This window comes from Pan troglodytes, chromosome 15, assembly GCF_028858775.2.
Source record: "Pan troglodytes isolate AG18354 chromosome 15, NHGRI_mPanTro3-v2.0_pri, whole genome shotgun sequence".
NCBI classification, from domain to species: Eukaryota; Metazoa; Chordata; class Mammalia; order Primates; family Hominidae; genus Pan; species Pan troglodytes.
The window spans coordinates 52098762-52114644 of NC_072413.2; the positions used below are offsets into that span (position 1 = coordinate 52098762).

The 15883-nt window shown below is 38.5% G+C and overlaps 2 long non-coding RNA genes across 2 annotated transcripts in view; one reads left to right on the forward strand and one right to left on the reverse strand.

Moving 5' to 3' along the window:
- LOC107968315 (uncharacterized) overlaps positions 1-15883 on the reverse strand; it is a 144394-nt gene that overhangs the window by 57524 nt on the left and 70987 nt on the right. The window lies entirely within an intron of this gene.
- Positions 13164-14710, forward strand: LOC107968314 (uncharacterized). Its single transcript, XR_001709411.3, has 3 exons — positions 13164-13648; positions 13803-13885; positions 14617-14710. It is a non-coding gene; the product is annotated as an uncharacterized LOC107968314 (long non-coding RNA).

Sequence of the window (15883 nt, forward strand, 5' to 3'; positions counted from 1 at the left end):
GTTTATGCATCCATCCAGCCATCCATCATCTATCTATCCAAATTTTAAACTCTTTAAAGAGGAGCATGGATCAAAGGACTAAATACATACCAGAGAGTAACCAACTGTTTTATCTAAATAATACATACATATGTACAACATGCAAAAATATGTCAGTGCTTCAGAAAGTACGAAACACTTTTTTAAACACACTTTTCATATTTGTTATTTAATCTTCATTATAATCTCATGGGAGAAAGTTACTATTATTCTCATGTTACAAATTTAAAAACTGGGGCTACCTAGGCAAAGTGATATTAGGAGATAATACAGGTAATTATTGACAAGCTCAAATATAAATACTATTAAAGAAAAAAAATGGGAAATGGGGACCCGAATTATCCAGTTAATCTACCTTTATCTGTCAAACTCTTTGAACAATGTCTTCACTTTGTTAATGCTGGCACAGTCATGGTACTGTGGCATGTAAGAAAAACAAAGGGTCTGATTTACATTGCTGTTTATGTGCAGCTGTTATGTATAAAAAGCGAAGGCTCACATTTGGCCATAATTTCTGCTTGCAAAAATAATTTGAGTAAACACAAGTTATTTTTTAAGAATCGACTATTCCCATGTATTAAGCCTTCTTTTGCAAACACACTGACCAGGACTGGGAATTTGTTGCAACATCTCAATCCTTTGAAGTACTTTCCTTCTTTTAAGTTATCTTTCATCTTTCAACCTATAAACTCACAATCTGCCAGAGTCTTGTAGCCAGGTTTCTAGAGTAAGCATGCCAGAGGTCAACCTGCTCAGTTCCTGAGCCACCTGCACCACATGTTTGTCAGATTTGAGCCTCAAGTTTTCTGATACTTATATAATCTTCAGTTAAAAATTTTTAAATACATGTTTTATTATGACAAGCCCACAACTCTGCCCACTTTCATCTCAGAAATTCCAAAGATCTGGGAGAATCCATTTATTCAGATAAGCCTCTAAACACTTAGGTGGTCCTTGGAAACTGACCCAAACTCAGACATGCCAAGGTCTCCTCACCACTAATCCACATCCTTAGGCTCAGGCTGCCCTATAACTGGATGTACCAGAGATTTCTGCAGGACCTATTCTCCACGTTACACTTTTTCAGTATGATTAGGAAGGGAAGGAAGTAGCATTTACCTTTATTCTTTCCTTTACTCATTCATCATCCAACATGTACAAGGCATGATGGAGAATACAAAGACATGGTTTACACCTTCCAGACATTGCAACCCACTGAGAAAGCTAATATAGGGACCTAAATAACTACAAAAAATGCACGTTATAGGCCTTAAGAGTAGTCCCAATCAAATGCTCAAGGAGAGGAAGGCAAAGAAAGCTTCTGACTTAAGTGCCCTGAAAAGGCTTTATGGAAGAAGGGGGATTTCTGACTTAGGTTTTAGAAGACAAGCTAGATATTATCAAGAAGAGACAAGAGGAAGTGACAGATGGAGAGAATGGTATAAGCCAAAGGTGAGAAAAGACAAGATGAAGTTAAGAAATGAAGGGGTAGCCTGGGCATGGTGGCTCACGCTTGTAATCCCAGCACTTTGAAAGGCCAAGGTGGGCAGATCACCTGAGGTCAGGAGTTCAAGACCAGCCTGGCCAATATGGCAAAACCCCATCTCTACTAAAAGTACAAAAATTAGCCAGGCGTGGTGGCGGGCGCCTGTAATCCCAGATACTCAGGAGGCTGAGGCAGGAGAATCGCTTGAACCCAGGAGGCAGAGGTTGCAGTGAGCTGAGATTGCCCCACTGCACTCCAGCTTGGGCAACAAGAGCGAGACTCTGTCTAAAAAAAAAAAAAGAAAAAAAAAAAGAGTAGATAGGTGTCCTTTGGCTGGAGCATAGGAAGTAGCATATGACAGGCAGCATAATTTGGAACAAAATTGTAAAAGGCCTTGAACAACATGATAAATTGCCATAATCTTACTCAGTAGTCAATGGGAGAGCCGTTGAAAAAGTTAAACAGAGAAGTGAGATGAGCCAAGCAATAATCCAGGATTGTCTGGTGGCAGTGTATAGAATGGCCTTTAATTTTGAAAGGCTGAAGGTCTGGGAATGAGTAAAGAGTCTTTTACAACAGACCAACTTAAAGCAATAAGGTCTTAAAGTGAACTAGTGGCCAAGAGAGTAGAAATGAAGAGAAGGAATAACAAACAATTTGGTAGGGAAAGAGGAAAAATGAAAAGATATCTCTCAGGTCTTGAGTCAGTGCCTGGAAAAATTTACGGTGTGAATGAAAATGTTTGGGCTCAAATTTATACAAAGATCTAGAGATTTAAAAAATTTATTTCAAGACTGTCTTATGAAGTTGTTCTTTTTTTATTTTTTTCAAAAAAGACCATCAATTCCCAGGATCACCCTGGACAGCTGGTTGCTCTCACCACATTCCTTCATAAGGCTGCTTTTTCCATGGTATTAGCTCGTTTTCGAATATGGACAGGAGTGTTGGAAAGAGTGAAGAGTTCTTATTATGATCAATCTAATGCCAGCCTCACTATCTTTCCTATTTGGACAGCCCCTAAGGATGCATATGGACCATCTCAATCTGCTCTCTGGTCTAGACAATCAGACATATCCTTCATGGCAAAGGCAAAGAAACACATTCTTTTGAGAGTATCAGAGACCCATGGGTCTATTGTAACGACATTCTCTATGACAGCACTGGGTAATTCTTCAATACATTTTAATTCACAGTAACCAAGGTGCCTCCAGGGACAGCAGGTCCTTCAACTCAGGCAGCAAATGGGAAATATTACATTTCCTCAATGTCAGGGCATTGATAGTAACATTCTGCATTAAGAAGCAGGTCTATGGGAAAGTTAGTGGAACCAGACTCTTTACCTGTAGTGGGCAGGGGCCAAGAGAAACAAAACTGGCATCATTTTCAGGGTTGGGAAATCTAACCTGACCACACAAATAATTAAGCTGAAAGGCCACTTCATGCTCCCCCAATAAACCCAGATGTTGCACTTCACTTTAGGTAAACGTTATTTTTAGAGACATAAGAATTCAGCATCCGAAATTTATCACCCATCTGAGTGGGAGACACAGAACACAGAACAGATTTATATGTTTAGGGGGTAGGAATGGGGTTTAAGCTCAATAAAATCTTAACTGTGCTTTACTTTTTAATTTAACTTTCAAACATTTCTTTCCTGTTTTGTGACTGAGAATCTCGTACATGTCACCCTTTCAGTGAAGTATCACAGGAAAGACATTTTTGTGGTGTTTAATGGAAATAATTTTTCTTGTGGTATTGCTCTGATACCCTGGGAAACTGGCTCCCAGAGATAAATTAGACTAAAAGCCATCTAGTGCTAATTTATTAAGCAGTCAATGGTTTAAAACAACTTTCTCTGTTTCAGCTCACTGGAGATCTGTTACCCGCTCTTGAGAAGACAGCAAAGAGCCAAAGACTGACAAATTTCATAGATTATCCTGAAACAGACAAAGTGAAGTGTTGGCGTAGAAGGGTTTTGTAGCTGGGAAGGGGTAGTACACACTGTGCATATGTCTATGCATGTGTACTTTACACACCTCCAACATTCAAACTTCAGTCTTCCACATTGGACCTCCCATAATAGTAGTTGAATATGCTGAAGAAACAAAAATTCTCTCTCAGGAACAAGTCTCTATAAAGAAAGATCTCCTAAATTTTCTCCTACTAGAGTGTACCACAGATCAGAAAAGTTCCATGTGTAATGGAAAATATTCATGATCTTCCCCAGGGTTCTAAAGACCTCATTTTTCTACAGATGCCCTATGACAATGGTTCTTAGCCTTGGTTTCAAATTAAAATCACCAGGGAGCTGATGTCTGGGCCCTACTCTTAGAGATTCTGATGACTTTGGTCTGAGGTATGGCCTAAACTTTGAAAGTTTTAAAGCCAGGTGATTCTAATGCAGTAAAGCTCAAGAACCACAGCCCTATAAGATACTGTCAGAGATTCAGGTCTATCCCACATCCGTGACTACCAGGTGACTAAGCTGTTACTATGTATCCCTTTTTTTGTCTGAAAATTCAGATCATGGTCACTGACCAGAAACACAGGGACATCAGAAATAAAGGACCAACAGTAAAATGTTTTGCGTAGCTGCTCAACTCCAAATGCTATTCTATGTGAAGGAGACTGGATGATTGAACCTGTGGAGGAAAACGCAGCTAGAATAAAGTATTGAGAAGAGGGAAAATGACTTGCTGTTCGTTTAAACTGAATTTTTTTTCAAAGGCAATATGCCACTGACCCTCTCTTCAAAGACAGAGAAGCTCCTGAGCAGAAGACAATACTACCTTTTATGACCAGAACTAATAATTACCCTCTACATCTTAAGATGCATAAGAATCACCTGTAGAGCTCATTAAATATGCAACTGCCTAGTCCCCACCCTGGGGAGATCCTGACTCAGTAGAGCTGGAGTGGGGCCCAGGAATCTGATGTTTTCAAAGCTCCCCAGGTGATTCTGATTGAGGTGCGCTGTGCCCCACCTTTGAGAAACACTGAGTCATTCTATCTCTAGGCAACCTTGTGAATGGTTCTTTTGCACAAACTGAATTGCTCTTCTTTGGTTAAATACATTATCAAAGTCAAGGAAAAACAGGGAATGTGTCTTTAGTGAAATACACTACAAAATATTTTTTGGAAGGCATTTAACTAAAATTTATATTGAGAAATCTTCAGTCCTTTTTGGGTATCCAAGTGCCTCAGCATTTCCTCAAATTACCTACAGAGAAGAATGAAGATGAATTTCTACCCACATACAACTCTACCCACAAATTACAGCCAATATAGTTCTTGGGAATAATGAGGGATTTTTCGAAATCAAAATCCCTTCATGCTTTGAGGAATCACAAACACTGATGAGGAAAATACAACCATGAAAACAAGCACACATGCTTTATTCAAGGAATTTGGGAAAGGGAATGGATATATTCCTCCATGCTAGAAGTTACTCCCTTTTCATGATTAATATGGAAAAGCTGTCCATATTTATGTTGATTTTTTAAGGTGACACATTTTCATTATGGCAGTTTTACCTACTTAGCATCAAAGATAATGGAAAGAAACAAAATGTCATTTCCAGTTTGGGATGGAAATGTAAGAACTGGAACTTACCCAGTCTCTCCTTCCAATTCAATGTGTGTGTGTTATCAGAGTAGAGCTGTACATCTGCAAGATGCAGCTATAATTATTTGGCACAAAACTTTGGAATCCATAGCTTGTGAACCTAAAATTTACTCAGAATTTATAATTCTACTGTAAATAGGGAAAGGTGTACGCGTTGAGTGTGTGTGTTTGTGTGTGTGTATGTGTATGTGTGCGCGTGTGTATGTGTGTGTGTTTGAGAGAGTGTGTGTGTGTGTGTGTGTGTGTGATGGGGGCAGAGATGGATATTCCTCACTTCTTTGTGTTTTTCACTCCAAATTGCCCCGGTACTCTAAAGCTCTCCAGCCTTGAACATTGTTCCCGTGCTGTGCCCACGTTCCATTGGCACAGGCACGGAATGGTATGCTTGGAATGTCTCCACCCTCCAAAATATTTTTGGATCAAGCTTATCCCTTTTCCCTGAAAAACTTCTGTTGTACAGCATTTGCTTCACTGACTTTTATATTTTTGAATGTGGACCAAATCATGAAAACTCCAGGGCCCCAGTCAACTGTTAAAAGTTCTGTTAACCCTCTGACATCAACAGAATTCTCACTGAAGGAGAGCAAACATGGAGTTCTCTGCTTGGAGTCTAGTCTCTTGTTGTGTCGTATTTACCTGCAGGCTCATTTCTAAATGCTCTTGAATTTAGACTTCAGCTTAGAGAAGCTAATTACCATCCAATTTATGTGAAAATAAATGACTTTCTTTTGTAGTTTCCTCTAGATGGGCTTGTTTTTCCTAGTGCGAACTGACAATCTCAGTCAAAGACTGGAGCCTCAGAGGGACTTGCAGGGGAGACTGCGTTTCCTCTAAGTCAAATTAGTGGGGATGTTTTCGCTTGTATCCCTATGAAGTCAGTCAATAAATAATAATGTTTATAATAGTAATAGCACTATTAAAGTGTTATTAAATGTGCCAGGTACTGGGCTAAAATTGTCACATACAGTAAGTATCTCATTTAATTTCCATAACAATCATAGGAGATGGCATCCCTATTTTACTTTATTATTTATTTATTTATTTATATTTTTGAGACAGAGTTTTGCTCTTGTTGCCCAGGCTAAAGTGCAATGGCGTGATCTCGGCTCACTACAACCTCCATCTCCCAGGTTCAAGCGATTCTCCTGCCTCAGCCTCCCAAATAGCTGGGATTACAGGCATGTGCCACCACATCTGGCTAATTTTATATTTTTAGTAGAGACAGGTTTTCACCGTTTTGGTCAGGTTGGTCTTGAACTCCTGACCTCAGGTGATTCAACCATCTTGGCCTCCCAAAATGCTGGGATTACAGGTGTGAGCCACCGCACCTGGCCAGCATCCCCATTTTAGTCATAAGAAAACTTAGATCACAAAGGTAGCATGTGGCACAGTCACAATTTTTTCAATTACCATGGGTTTATAAAAGAAAAAATGACAGTGAAAAGATTTTATGTATCCTCAAGAAAACTATGATTAAAATGAAAATTAAACTTTGTTTCTAACATATCTGTGATAGCAACATATTTTGGGGTCACTTAAGTGGGTATAGTGAAATACTTTGGAAAAAAATTCCTTTTAAAATCTTGTTGGCATTTAAGTGACACTTTGGCAAAACACTCTGAAAACATCTGGTCACATCTTCTCAACACTAATTTCTTCCCTAAATGTTGTTTTTAATATGTCACAGTTGTTAAATTTGTAACAAGTAATGCCCTTGAGACTAAACAGTGCCTGGTATGTGAAAAATGAACAATGCATTTACAGCAGTAAAAACCAAAAGGAAATTTTAAATAAACATTTAATTGAGTACAAATAGCCTGAAAGTTATTTTGGTGGAACTTGCCCAATCTGTGTGCTGACATTAGCAGCAGGATGTTCTAAATAAACTCTGTTAAAACAAATGTTGTCTTCTTCAGTTGAGACATAACTGATCAGATTCAGTTCTTCTGAAGGATTATGGCTAGGGAAGGAACACTTGTTAGTTGGAAGGAAACTCTCCATTCATAGTCTCAGAACAAATGCATAACCACCAAAACGCCAGGGAGAATGGAGCTGGGTATTTGGATATTGTACAGCAACTTCAAAGTAGACAACAAAAAGGAGAAAAACAACCACCAACCACCGATGTTTGCATATCGGTTACCCAAAGTCCATGGGCCTGATTCACTTCCTCTCTAACTCTAAAAGGATTTTTCCTTCTAGATAAAGCCCTGCATATTTGAATAGAATCCAACATATGTACTTGTCTCAGGCTATATGTTGCTCTTGCTGTATTATAATTTTGTGCAGTGGAAAGTCTTGCAAAGTTCTACAATGAGGGAAAAATTCAAAACACACATCATATTCAGGCAATTAGTAATGCAACTGAGAAAGAGGGGCTGTGTATGTCATATAGCCAATAATTTGAAAACAATTATTTTTCAGTTTCATGTATTGACTATTTCCACATATGGATAGACAGATGCTTTTGAGCAGAAATGTTTTTCCACTGATATGGAATCCTTGAAGAAACCATATTGGCTTTGATGTGATTCAGAGATTGTGTCATTCATCAAATGGTTTTAAAGAATGTGACTAACCTTAGGGTTCGTTCAACCTGAAAATAAACACAGATGGTTTTGGGTGAACAAACTATTTTCCATAGCAGATTTAACCATACATGTAATGGAATATGCATCCTTTGTATTTAGTGCCACATTTGACTTAACATAAAAGCAATTAGAGTGAACATTAGTCAAACTTTCTAATATAGTAAATGTGTAACTTAGTCCCATCCCATTGAAAAAAATTTTATATTGAAATATTTTAAAACATACAGAAGAGTTGTATATATATTACAAAGAACTTTTATTCTTGAATCTTTTTTTTTTTTTTTTGAGATGGGATCTTGCTCTATTACCCAGGCTGCAGTGCAGTGGCATGATCACAGCTCACTGCAGCCTTGACCTCGTAAGCTCAAGCAATCCTCCCGCCTCAGCCTCCTGAGTAGCTGGAACTACAGGCATGCACCATCGCACCTGGCTAATTTTTCTATTTTTAGTAGAGACGAGGTCTCACCACGTTGCCCAAGCTGGTCTTGAACTCCTGAGCTCATGTGGTCCCTTCACCTTGGCCTCCCAAAGTGTTGGGATTACAGGCATGAGCCAACTTGCCTGGCCAATTCTTGAGTCATTTAAGAGTAAGTTGTAGGCATAATTTTCTATTTCTCCTGAATAATTCAGTATGTGCTTCCTACAAACGACCTGCAAAGCAGGAAATTAACACTGATATATTATTACCACCTACTCCAGAGTTTCAACTATTGCCCCAACAATGTGCTTTATAGTAATGGATCTTAAACTTTAGTGTGCTACAAAATCAATGGGAAGTCTCAGTAAATACAGATTAGTGGGCCCAAATCCAGGGTTTCTGATTAAGTGGGTTCAACATGAGGTCCAAAATTTTATATTTCCAAGCAAGTTCCTAGGTGGTGCTGAAGCTGCTAATCCTGGGACCACACTTCAAGAACCATTGCTTTATGGCAAAAAATCCAATCCAAGATCACATGTTGCATTTAATGACTGTGTCTGTTTAGTTTCCTTTAATATGAGAACATTTTTCAGCTATTCCTTGACTTACATGATCTTGTGGTTCTGGCAGCATACAGGACAGCTAACTATACTCTACAGACTATCCCTTAATATGGGTTTGTCTGATGCTTCTTTGTGATTAAATTCAGGTTATGATTTTTAGCAGGAATATATCACAAAAATGTTCATCTTATTGCATCCTCTTGGGTGGTACAGAATTTTAATTTGCCTCATTACTGGTGTTAACTTTGATCACTTGATTAAGATGGTCCTTGCCAGGCTTCTCTACTACAAAGCTACACTTTTTCCTTTACATTTGTAATTTTAAAACATATTGTGGGGAGATAGTTTGTCACTTAAGTAAATATCCCGTCTCTCATCAAATTCTTATCCACTAGTTCTAGCAGCCACTGATGTTTTTTGCCTGAATTGATTATTACTACAACAATTGCCAAATGCTGTTTTCTAACTCTGTCTTCCCTTCTACATTTATTCATTGCTATTCTACTGTTTTATTTCCCCCATTTATTTATTCAGTATTTATCAGTACAGACTGATGGATTCCTATTTTATTTAATGGGTTACAATCCATTATTTTGTATTTATTTTGATGCTTAAATTGTCCCAGAGTTGGCCTGTGGGAGTTCAGTCAAGCTGACTTCTGTGTCCTTTCTTTATGTCCCAGCATTACTTCAACATTCCCTTGCTCTCTTATATCAAAAGATGTTCTGGCTCTTCTTTTACTTTTTCTACCCAGACCCAAAATCAATCATTTTCTCACAGAGACCTAGTTGCTTTTAATGGGGAATGGTATTTTAAGATCAAGATATAGGTTCAATTTATCTTTTACTATTGGTATATTGCTGCTCCTAGTCTCTCTCAGTAGACAGAGCTAGCAGATATATGTATATGTAAACACACTCACACATACATACCAGAGTTACATCTAAATTTAACTCTCTGCTTATATTATTGAAATGTGCATGTGTGTACATATAGGCTTGCATCTATATATTTCTATTTTGGCCTATGTATTGATAATCATGAGTTCATGCCTCCAATTCCAACCCAACATCACAGGATTCAATCTAGCTTTCTTCCTCTCTCTAACTCCATTATTCTCAATACTTTTACTTAATTAACCCCCAATATGTAACAATCTCCCAACTTAACCAGAATAAGAAGTTACTAATTATTAAAGGATACCTGAAGTTTCAGGAGGCTTTGTATACCCAAAGAAAACCAAGCTAGCATTTTTTTGGTGGCTTATAGGTCATCTTACCACAATAGTATCATCCTAAGCAACTCAAAAAATTAACTCAGCTGCATTACAAAAAGTCAAGTGCTTTGAAGTGTGAGCTGCCTGTAGCTATCTCTACTTATACTCATCAGATACACAGGTTTTCCATTCTCTTCAGGGTCAGATCATGAAGTTAGATATGATCTCACAGCCTAACATCGTTTAAAGTTTAAGAGCTGACTCCTCCCTGTACCCCCTCCATAGGAATGACTGCTGTCAAGAAGACCCTCCAGAGCTCCTGGAAGGGGACATTGAGTTAAATATGACTAATTGAACACATATATTTACCTCCTATTCCACCTCAAATCTCACCAAAAGAGGGAATGGGGAGAAAGGAGGTATTAACTCAAACAAAGAGAATGGGATATCAGGAAAATGCAAATCAAAACCACAGTGAGGTATCATTTCCACCCTACTTGGGATGGCTATTATCAAAAAGACAAAAAATAAATGTTGACAATGATGCAGAGAAAAAGGAACTCTTACACACTGTTATTGGGAATGTAACCTAGTATAACCACTATGGAGAGCAGTATGGAGATTCTTCAAACAAACAAACAAAAAAATCTATGAATAGAACTACCATATGATCCAGGAATCCCACTTTTGGGTATTTATCCAAAAGAAAGGAAATCAGTACATAAAAAAGACATCTGCACCCCCATGTTTATTGCAACATATTCACAATAGCCAAGATATGGAATCAACCTAGGTGTCCACCTACAGATGAATGGATAAAGAAAATGTAGTATATGTACACAATGGAATACTATTCAGCCATAAAAAAGAATGAAATCCTATCATTCCCAGCAACATGAATGGAACTGGAGGACATTATATTAAGTGGAAGTTAAATATCTCATGTTCTCACTCATATGTGAAAGCTAAAAAAAAATGAGTGCATAGAAGTAAAAAGTAGAACAGAAGATACTAGAGGATGGGAAAGGTAGAGGGAAAGGGAGAGATTTGTTAAAGGATATAAAATTACAGCTAGATAGGACGAATAAATTCTAGTGTTCTATAGCACCATAGGATGACTATAGATATAGTTTCAAATAGCTAGAATGAGAATATTGAATGTTCACAACACAAAGAAATGATAAATGAGATGGATTTGCTAATTACCCTAATCTGATCACTATACATCATATGTATCAAAACATCACTATGTACCCCATAGATATGTACAATTATGGTTTCCATTTAAGACATTTTAAAAATATGATTCTAAAAAAATTAAAAATTTAAAAAGCAAAACACCCCACCAATATGGTTTGGATTTGTATCCCTGCCCAAATCTCATGTTGAATTGTAATCCCCAAAGTTGGAGAAGGGGCCTGGTAAGAGGTGACTGAATCATGGGGGTGGATTTCCTCCTTGCTCTTCTCATGATAGTGAGTGAGTTCTCATAATATCTGGTTATTTAAAAGTACACTGTAGCAACTCCCCCTTTCCTCTCTTCCTCCTGCTCTGGCCATGTGAATATGTGCCTACTTCCCCTTTGCCTTTGGCCATGACTGTAAGTTTCCTAAGGGCTCCCCAGCCATGCTTCCTGTGCAACCTGTGGAACCATGAGTCAATTAAACCTCTTTTCTTTATAAATCACCCCAGTCTCAGTCTCAGGTATTTCTTTATAGCAGTGTAAGAATGGACTAATACACCCACAAAAAACCCCAAAGGAAATGGAAAAGAAAATAATGGCCAAAAAAGTTTAGAAAAAATAAGAAACACCAGTATCTCCAAAATTGGGCATGGAAGGCAAACTTGAAGACAAGAGAATTCATTAAAGTTGACATAGGAAGCTACATTCATAAATTCTCTTCCTCATTGTTTGTTGCAGGCTGCAGTCTCTTCCATATCTGAGCAAAAAAACTTTCTCCATACTAGAAAAAAAAATCAAAAACCATGGAGGCCAGATTCAGGGATGATAGACAGAGCTGAGGAAAGGTATCCATACTGAAAATGGGGATTAAGCAAAAGTCGAATTACTGAATGGTGAAAATTCTGACCCCCGTACCCCCACCTCAAAATATTCAGCATATACCCTTCTCCCCATATGACTCCCAGGACCTGACACAGGCTTTTATAATTCAGTAAAAGATTTAAGATTCCTTTGGGAAAATACACCAGCCCAAAAGATAAGACTCAAAATTCTGACAGTTTGGGGTTCTCTGATAAAATGACTAAGCCAGATCATCCTACACCAAAATCCACCATTCGACAGCACACTGACTATCCTCATACCTCTCCCTTAACTATGAATGAGCTGGAAAAAGAAAACTTCAAAGCTCATGGGAGTATGGAAAAATTGTTTCTTTCAGAACACCATTTGCAAAGTTTTATATGGTGCCTGAACTTCCCAAGAACTCTTATCCCTCACAACAGATGACTAGAAAAGGACTTTTCCTTCATTTGAAACTGGAGGAACTATGATGTCAAGAAAATGGAGACAACTTCTAAAGGTGCTTTGCTCTCTCAACATCTTGGTGATTTTACATTAGGCACCTCTGGAAGTCACATTAACCCTTCCACATAAAATGTAATTATTTACTTTGTAAATGTAATTAGTCCTGTAATTTTTCAACTTGTAGGAACTCTAAAACTCTACTGTATAGATTGAGGTCATTCTAACCTCTACTAATTAGAGTCACTTAACCTATACTAATGCCAATTGACTACAAGTTTAGGGACTATAATCTGAGAAACCATGTACCTTGCTGTTTGGACAAAAGTTTCCCTTCCCAGGAATTCCAGCTCCACTTCCTGCAATTGAGTACCACAAAATTCTTCTGAATTCTTACATCCTCTGTCAGTTTAGGCCCTCTAAGAAGCAGACATCAAGACAAAATTAAACATGTAGTTGTTTTGAGGGAAATACCCATGGAAGATAAAGGTGAGAGTGAGAAGCAGCAGGCAGGAGATACCTTCAGATCACAAAGGAGTGAAGGAGGTTTGAGTAGGAAAAGCCTCAGACTACAATCAAGGTCTGAAATAGCAAGGCCAGGCCGATGAGAAACCCCAGAGCAAAAACTGCCCATCAAAAGAGGCCCACATTGGGCAGGAAAGGCCCAGCTCCCGTACCCACAGCATGCTCAGCCATTGGCTGGGAGCAGCAGCTTTGTGAGATCACGAACTTGGTGTGAGTGAGTGTTGCAGTGGATCCCAAAGGTGCGGCAGCTGGAGGCTTGTGCTCCTGGAGGGAAATCTGAGCAGGGCTCTCTTCCACAGCTGCCATACCTCCTTTACCTGGAACCTGGAGATGCTCCTTGCAATGAATGATCCAGAGCAGCTTATAGTCAAAGGGAAGGCTGACTCTGGAACTCAAGCCTTCTCACTCAAAGGCCAGTAGTCTTTGTTTCTGGTGAGGGCCAGATGAATGAAGCATAAATAGTTTGTCCTGTTTTATCAGTAGCTGTCACAAGGCATCATTTCTTTGGCAGCAGATCTTAGCACAGTTTATATATTTAATATTTAACATATATCAGTAACCTATGACTCAAGCTGATCACAGACTCAAATATAATGTACCTCGTGGATGAGCAAGAAGTAAAAAGAGTGTAAGCATTTCATCTTGGCCAGGAAATAAATATGAATGTTCATGGAAGAATGAACAAAGGAAGAGGCTTGCAGGTAAATGTTGGCCACACTTGCTTGTCCTAGAAATGCCAATCACTGTCTCCCACTCCACTCTCTTCTCAAAGAATCTTGTTCCAATTTCAGCCCTAATGAGGAGATGAGTGCATGAAGCTATACTTGTACTGGGTTGTTCTTTTATTCTTTCCAGGTTGGGTCAATTAATTCTCTCTCTGGAATTTTGAACTGAGATTCACAGAGAAGCTGTTGTGAAGGAGCCATGGATAGCTGGAGGTAATGCCCTATAAAATCAAATTGGAGTCATATGAGGTGTTATAAGTTCATGCCATTTTCTAGTCAAACTTTTGAGGAAACAGTCCTTATCACCTTTATCCCATCACCAATTTATCTCATCTGCATGAGCTTTGGATCTAAAAGATCTGGGTGCCAGTCACAGCTCAGCCACTCACTAGCTTGCCTCTCTGACCTCAGCTTCCTCATCAGTAAAGCACACAAACTAAGACTTGCTTTTCAGGCCTTTCATAAGGAACAAAAATGATAATGTATATCATATACATTTTGTTTTGTAGGCTTACAAAACAAAAGTTGGAAATGCAGAGAAAATAGATTAGGAGTTAACTGTATCAGCATTAAGTAAGAGTTGGTTTAAGTTAACATTGAGATTATTTTGATTCCTTGATATTGTGCAGTTTTGTGGGACAAAATAGTTATCAATTGTCCTAACACCATCCTGGAAATTCTTTTTTTTTTTTTTTTTTTTTTTTCTTTTTTTTTTTTATGTTAATTTCTTTTTTTTTTTTTTTATTATACTTTAAGTTTTAGGGTACATGTGCACGTTGTGCAGGTTAGTTACATATGTATACATGTGCCATGCTGGTGCGCTGCACCCACTAACTCGTCATCTAGCATTAGGTATATCTCCCAATGCTATCCCTCCCCCCTCCCCCCTCCCCACCACAGTCCCCATCCTGGAAATTCTAAGACTCTTCCATGACCTCTTCCAGGGTCTTCCTAGTTAAAGCCTGGACTGAAAACAAGTAAAAAGCACTTTTTGGGTTCATTCAGTTTTGAGGTAACAATAAACTCATCTTCAGACTGCCTGTGACCTTTTCATAATGACACCAGAAATATGAATAGGACATATTTTAAAACTAGCTTATCTAGAAAACCTCTTGCCCATTCACATTCCCATTTCCTAACACAACTTTTTTTCCAGATCTTGCACAAACAGGAAATCAGAGTAAAGCCATCATTAGAGACAGGTGAACATATTTCTCTTAAGGCAAACAATACTTTGCTATACATATGCAAAATAAAAACGGGCAATAAAGCAAGTCATAGGGTGATTCAGAAACACTCCCCTCCCTACTCCCCTAGAAAACACTTCCTATGCTTGAAGTATTTTAATGGAGTGCAAGTCATTTGTGAGCCTGAATTATTCAGGCAAATGCCTCCTCTACTGTAGTTTGCATGTGCTGACATATATATGAGAATAAATGCAAACTAGCACAAGATTACCCTAAACACATGTGCTTCCATTTCCTTGGATCTCAAAACCAATGAGTTATGCTAAAACAATGGTTCTCAAAGTGTGGTCCCTGCACAGGCAGCATGATATAACCTGGGAATTTGAGAAAATTGCCAGTTATTGGACTCCACCCTACACCTACTAATGAGAAACTTGAGGGTGTGGCCCAGCAATCTGTGGTTTCTAGATCCTTTAGATAAGCCAGTGAAAATTGGGCCTAGCATCACCCATAATCAAGCTTTTCTTTCAAGGGTGAATAATATTAATACTTGTGCTGGGCCTAATAGTTTTGTTCTTTAGGTTTGTTTTGTTTTTCCTGACAAAGGAAGGATCTGAGTAAGGGAAGTCAATACTCTGGAAGACAAGTGACTTTCTGGGGGAAGGTGTTAAGCCCTTTCATTTTGTCCTCTTTGTTTAGCCCTTTTTATTCCAGTGGATATTTCTACTCTTATCTGGGAAGCTAACTTGGTTTTTAATTTATTTTTCATCCTAATTCATCTGCAATGGATTTCCCAAAATATTGTATTTACCTCCTCTCTATTGGATATGATGAGTCTGCGGGTCTACTCACTCTTGAGTGAAGCTCTTTCTTTGAAAAAGCTATCTGGGTTTAAAATCTGTGTGATTCATCTTTTCTCCATCCATTTTGAGGCTCCAAGGCCAGTGGAAGAGTTCTGACTCAGGCCCAGTTGCAGGGTACAAGCCAGTAAGTCATGTTGTTTCTTGATACCACTTTCCCGTTT